Source organism: Haemaphysalis longicornis, unplaced genomic scaffold, assembly GCF_048455015.1.
Source record: "Haemaphysalis longicornis isolate Haplotype H1 unplaced genomic scaffold, Haemaphysalis longicornis Haplotype H1 scaffold_10, whole genome shotgun sequence".
NCBI lineage: Eukaryota > Metazoa > Arthropoda > Arachnida > Ixodida > Ixodidae > Haemaphysalis > Haemaphysalis longicornis.
This window is the reverse complement of record NW_027526204.1, coordinates 126032846-126039105: the sequence shown is the minus strand read 5'-3', so window position 1 is coordinate 126039105 and position 6260 is coordinate 126032846.

Here is a 6260-nt window from a genome sequence, read left to right as displayed (position 1 = left end):
TAGTGGGCAGGGCTTGGGGCAGTTAACACCAGATGCCTATTTCGGTTAAACTTAGCAACACATCGGACTATGTATTGTATGCCTATCCCCGCAATGAGAAATCCCCATACCCGCAATGAAGGTAAAGACATGAGCTGTATTTCTTTCCTGATAGCAGGTCACCCTGTAGGTCTATAGAGGAATGGTCCGAACTTTTAAACACCTTTCAAAGTCTTTAATATATATACTATTTCGCCTCTCAGTCTACGTAAAAGCTGGAAAGACTTGTCTGCAGATTCCCGCCGTTCTGATGAATTATTTCCAAGGGCTATAGCGGAGGGGTAATGGCAGCGGCTTCGGATGCTGTAGAAGAGGAATTAATTCCTGGTACTTATAAGATTCCATTTATATTTAATGCTTTAGCAAAAAAGTGCAATGGACTCGCAGCCTTCGAATACAACCTTGGCGCTCCCAACGGCCTGCCCGTATCGCACCTAATTGAGATTTCGGAACGAACGTGGTGAAAGAGTGGTTTTTGTTTTGTCTGAATGCGAGCGTAAAAAAATCATATCCACCTTCTTAAAAGAAAGATGGTTAAAACGCGAAGCTTTCTTTTCTGAAATCTAATTCAAAGCAAAGACCGAAATCCACGCTCCCAAAGCCAAAGGTCAATCCAACTCATCCCAAGTACAAAGCACGCGTCCAATCCCATATCACCACAGCTGAAAGCGAAATCTACAGTGTGCTCATGAAATGTATTTCACCATCATCGCTACGGACAAACGAACGACTATAACTATTAGAAAGCGAACATGTCTTCTCGTGCCATATAGACCACGTTGTTCATGGTGACATTCTAGTGTCTCCGTATGTAGCACGATTGATTTGCTATTTCGGAAACCCATTGCGGTAAGTTGGCATTTTATGGGCCTAGCACGTTAGAGGCTCAGGCTGTCGGCGTCTACTTTCGTCGTCTCCTGTAGTCCTGGTACTAAAAAGCCGGACACTCGTTTTACAACGCCTCGCGCTAGAACGTAACGCGTGCAAAAAGAAAAGTGTGTAATAGATAAAGCCGATTCAAATTAAACTAACATGGCTGAAAGATTTGTGGAACGCTCTTCCTCCGCTTCAGCAATCGTCAAGAACAAGCAGAATCTGTTTGTAGACGGTTTACAGCTTGTGTTACACTCTGGTACCCACCGGCTATCGACGCTAGGCCTGATACGGACGGGTGGTCGACGGAAACATGTAAAGGCATGTTTACCTGGTGCTGGGGCCTCATTGATCACCAGAAGTGTCTATTCTATCCCATTGATTGTTGTATTGAACGTGAAGTTTTGCCGTAACCTGTCGAGGTTGTAATCTACACTGATATCTCGGTGTAATTGTGGTTCTAGTAGTGTGTGTACTAGTGAACTGTGGAGAACTGTGGAGTGAACTGTATGTGTAGTGAGTGGTGTGATACAGTTGTGAAGTGATACAAGCAATGCATGGTGTCCTGCTTGAGAGACCTGTTAGTATGTTCTATATAGGCAACCCATGTAGTATTCAGCACAGCGGGTCTTTGTATCGGTTATTATTAAATTTTCTTTCACAGAACGGGCCCTCAGGGTGAGGCGCGGGCATTGCACTGCGCTCGCGTTGACCCCTGCCACTACCCCAAACTGGGGCAGGTTGGGAACTGAAATTGCTTAAATCTTCTTCAACGCAACAGAGGGCGCCACCACCTCGGCAAGCGCGCGGCTGCTTCTCCCACCTGCGCTTCAACGACGCCCAATCAGCGCGCGGCGTGTGGCAATACAGAGACTTACAATCGTTTTTTACAATACAATACATTTTTACATTATACAGACTTACAATACATTATACAGACTTACAATACATTTTTACGCTGCATGCTCCGCCCCTGCCCAGGTTTCACGTTAGTGGAGATGGCCCGTTTTTTTGCAGTGATTTTGCTTGTGACATCGCCATCAGTGAGGTATAGAAAGGTTCGCTGTAAATGCGTGTTCTTTTGCAGAGATTTGTTCCAAGAATTCTTTCTTAATTCTGGTGTGCTTTTTTACGTGAGTCCCGAGGCAGGTGAATAAGCATGCAGGTGAAAATAAATATGAAGTAAAAGCAGTTGATTAAACCTGCGCATGCGCACACTGAAGGTGACATAACATGGCGAGTCCTAAAGATTGCTGAAGTACATTACGCCTGCGGTATATTGTGCTTTCTTTTGCAGAGTCGAGCCTAAAACCACCGGGGATAGCATGCAGCGAACGCAATGTAGCGTGGTGCCCCCCGCCGCCACGCGGCCTGGTTTCAGCCGTGCTGCTCTGCGCACGAATGTGCCAGAATGTTGCAGTCACCTGAGCGAAAACAAAAGCTTGTGCCTCATTTTGCATTTCCATGCTTCTCAAAATGATGGGCCGAGAAATACTTCCGCGAACACCATGAACACTTTTTTTAACATTATAATAAACCCATCAATCGGCTAACAGCTCAGTGGGAGTTGGTATACGCGATCGCGGCGCTTTAGCACGGTTAAATTGCTTTTCGTAATCCCCGTGGGGTACCTCCCAGTGTTTGGTCGTTTTTTTCTGAATATCAATGAAATCGTCCTGGTTGCGGTGGTATGCTCGTGTTGTGAAAAATAAACTTTCAGTTAAAAAGAGCGCTTTTGCTGTCCCTTCTCTTCCTTGTCTTTCGGATTGAGGCATTTTCCACACCCGCGATGCGAGGGCACGTTTTCCTGCCTTGGGTTAAAACTATAGGCGGTAATTTTTAGTATTTTTTCACAGACATGCGGTATGAAGCCACGAGCGGTGCACGCTTTCTTTGCGTTTTACTCCGCCTCTTGGTACCTTCTAGTTTGTATACAAAGTACCTGATGTACAGTGCTTCGCGTAGAACAGGGGTGTAAGGTAACGTGCCTGCCGCAGTGGGAATTTGGCTTTGATTTCCGTGCCTGCAACTGTTGTCTTAGTTAAAAAGCGCCATAGGAGGGAATTTTGTACACGCCATCTGAGGATGCCGGCTAGGTGCGCACTTTCGTCAATTTAGTCAAGTTATGCCCCAGCACTAAAAACGGAGCTACGTATGCCATAAAAACCTCCTAGCAGCTCTGCCGAAAAGGTGTGGTGATGGCTTGCGGAAGATGGCCTACTAAGGAGATGCTTTTTTTTTTTCAATGATAAACACGTAACAAGTAATACTGGGAACATAGGCGTTAACCCCCGGTGTCAAAACAAACGCTGTTGCTGTTGCCATCCGTACCGTCGGGGTGATTGTTATTGTTGCTGCGTCGAGTGGTCCTAGATGTAAAGCGCTGTGCATTAACCTGATAATTTCTGCCAGTGCATCGCATTCCCTCTGATGACAATACATTCTATAAGGACACCAGAATTTTCAAGTAGAAAACTTTATTATAAATCCAGACTAAATCTCAGAGGGTGGTGCCCTTAGTCCAGGGCCCCATTTGCTGCTGCGATCTGTCTTGCCCGGTCGATCAGTCCGCGCTGGTCGTCCAAGGCTGAGCTGGAAAGAGCGGCTTCCCATCCGGAGGGGGAGTGGCTGGGTATAGGCAATTGGGTCGGGGGTTTGGGGCATTCCCATGTGGAGTGGTACAGGTTCGGGTGTCCTCCGCAGGATGGGCATCTGTCTGGAGACTACACTTGTATGAGGGCTTTGTGCACGGCTTTTTGAGGGCGCTATAATATACTTCACAATTAGCGTTCCACGTCTTTGTGCGTAGCCTGTGATGAGTCATTCTGCACGAACCCTGTGACCATAAATACTTTATCATCACTTGATGAAAAAAGATGATAGAAGTGCGAAGTCTCCCTGACATCAAAACTGCCTCAAAAGGGTGTCAAACATTTCTTTTTAAAGTGCGTGCAACGTTGACAAAGAATGCGTCCAATCGATCATCCCACCTTCAAAGACCCAAATCGCAAACGAAGAACGAGCCCATGCGAAGATTTTTCGCGCAATAAGTAAACGCCTGTACGAATGGTCTAAACGTATACCAATGCGTGGTTTATGAGATGAAGGTATACTACTGACTCATTTTTCATGGTCGATGCGTGTATTAAGGGGCGAAGCCCCTTTACGGCTCGGGCTGTCGGTGTCGCATGTCGTCGTTGTCTCATGTCGTCGCCGTATAATGTTGTCACGGTACTAAAATAGCACGACCCTCGTTTTCCACCGCCTCCCGCTAGAATGTTTTATCTCCGTGAAAAAACGCGCACTCAAAGAAAACACCCGGACACTTGTTTCCTAACGCCTAAAACGCTTTGTGCATCAAAGACGCGAGACATACAGCAAAGTGGTATCCCCCCAAACGGTTTCATCTCCGTGGGCAAAAACGCACAGGTGGTAAGAATACACTTATACACTGCATGCTTCGCCCCTTCTTATGTTTCACGGGATTTTCGTAATTATGTGGAACCGTTACTTTTTCGCGATTTGCGAGTAGCCATTTTGACACAATGGAGGCGTAGTTTCACGTACACGCAGTGTGTCCACAGATGTTGTAAGAAATTTTCGTTCGACCAGCCGAGATATGGGGAAATGCATTAGTTTTTTTAGAGGACGCCATTAGTCCCACTAAGAAAACTTCCGCCTTAAAGGAGCCATGAAGAGAAAACACAAGTTTGGTTCATTCAAAACATTGCCTCGTTAGAATCATACTCACACCACTTTTAACGTAGACTTCGCTCAAATAAGCTACATAATTAGGAAAAAAGGGAATGGCCATGCGACCCACCAGCTCATTTCCCGCAACAGAACCTATGATGTCATACGAGCCAGCTCTGCGATTGGCGGAGGGCGGTACAAGCAGACGCAAATTAGGTAGAGCTTATAAGCTAGCCGAACGAGCGATTTGCGCTTAAATTTAGGGCACATTCTTTATAAAGCAATAAGACTGGTGGGACGAACAGTGGAAGTTACGAAAGCGCATGTAAATATAGAAGTATACGGATGCGTACTGCTGTTGGTACTGCGCGCACTATGCTTGGTTTAGCTGCACAGCACTGCGGGGCTTTGGAGTTGTCTTAGACGACACTGGCCGATTGACGCAAGCAACGGTGTCTTACGTAACCATATTTGTCGAGCGAGCACTGTTTCAGGAAACGATTATTTTCTCCCAGAACAAAAACAAGCCAGGTTTAATTGCGGTCAAAAACAAACCAAAGGCAGAAAACGGCTTGCCACGGTATGGTGGCGCCATCTATGTTCAGAGCGGGGTTCCTCGAAGACAGCACCACCCTGCAGGGTGGAGACACCCTTTGAACGGTCCCGTGCCGCTGCAATTGGGTCAACGTGCTCAAAGCGTTGTTCTTTTTGTTTCCCACAATACCTAGCAACTCGAAACAGATGAGATGACTCAAACTTCGCCAGTAAACCACGTTGCGGCAATAATTTTGATGCGGTTTTGACACAATGACTTGCTTCGGCGGCGAGCGAGCGACCCAAAATGGCGGCATACGCGTCTCTGCCCTGTACGGCGGACGCGTGAATCAAGGTACTCTAGGCTGCAGAGCGGTCGGTTCCTGTGATGCCATTGCAGACCACGAAAATGAAGGATTTAGCGGGAAAATCGAAATTTGAACCTAAATTGATTAATTTCTCAGTGAATAAAGCATTGTTTGTATCCGAACAAGCGCTTGGGGCACTATAAAACACGAAATCTTTCGAATAAAACAAACTTGCATTCTCTCTTCATGGCTCCTTTAAAATAATGTGCATATACAAGTAATGCGACTGGTGTCTCTATCGTGGTAACCACACGAAGCAACTATCCAAACAGATGTGACAGCGCTGGTTTCTACGGTTTTATTTCTTCTTTTAAGCCAGGGCCGTAATTCTGCGTTCTCAGATTACGACGTTCCAGATCACCAGGAAGAAAATTTACTGTTAATATTTTAAATTTACCCGCAATATAGCATTTGTATTTGCTACCTTCAGCTACGCTTTCTGTTGCCGGCAGAAACGGTAATGGCGAGTTTATACGAAATAGCTTCTGCAGTCCCTTCGTGACGAGAAAATAAATAGAAAGACAGATTAGGGAAGTGATGTGACTTCAGAAACCATTCTTGGTTAGCGGCAATTTGCCTGCTACGAAGGAGGGCATAAAATTTGGAGACAGTGTACAAAATCTCAGTCGACCCTTGTATAAACCTTCGAAACGACGAACAGTAAAAGAAATAGCAGAGATACCAGCAATCAATAGATTTCGCCCCAATTACCCGTTGGTTCTGTGCGGAAGTAAGCGGCTGGCTATATTCTCT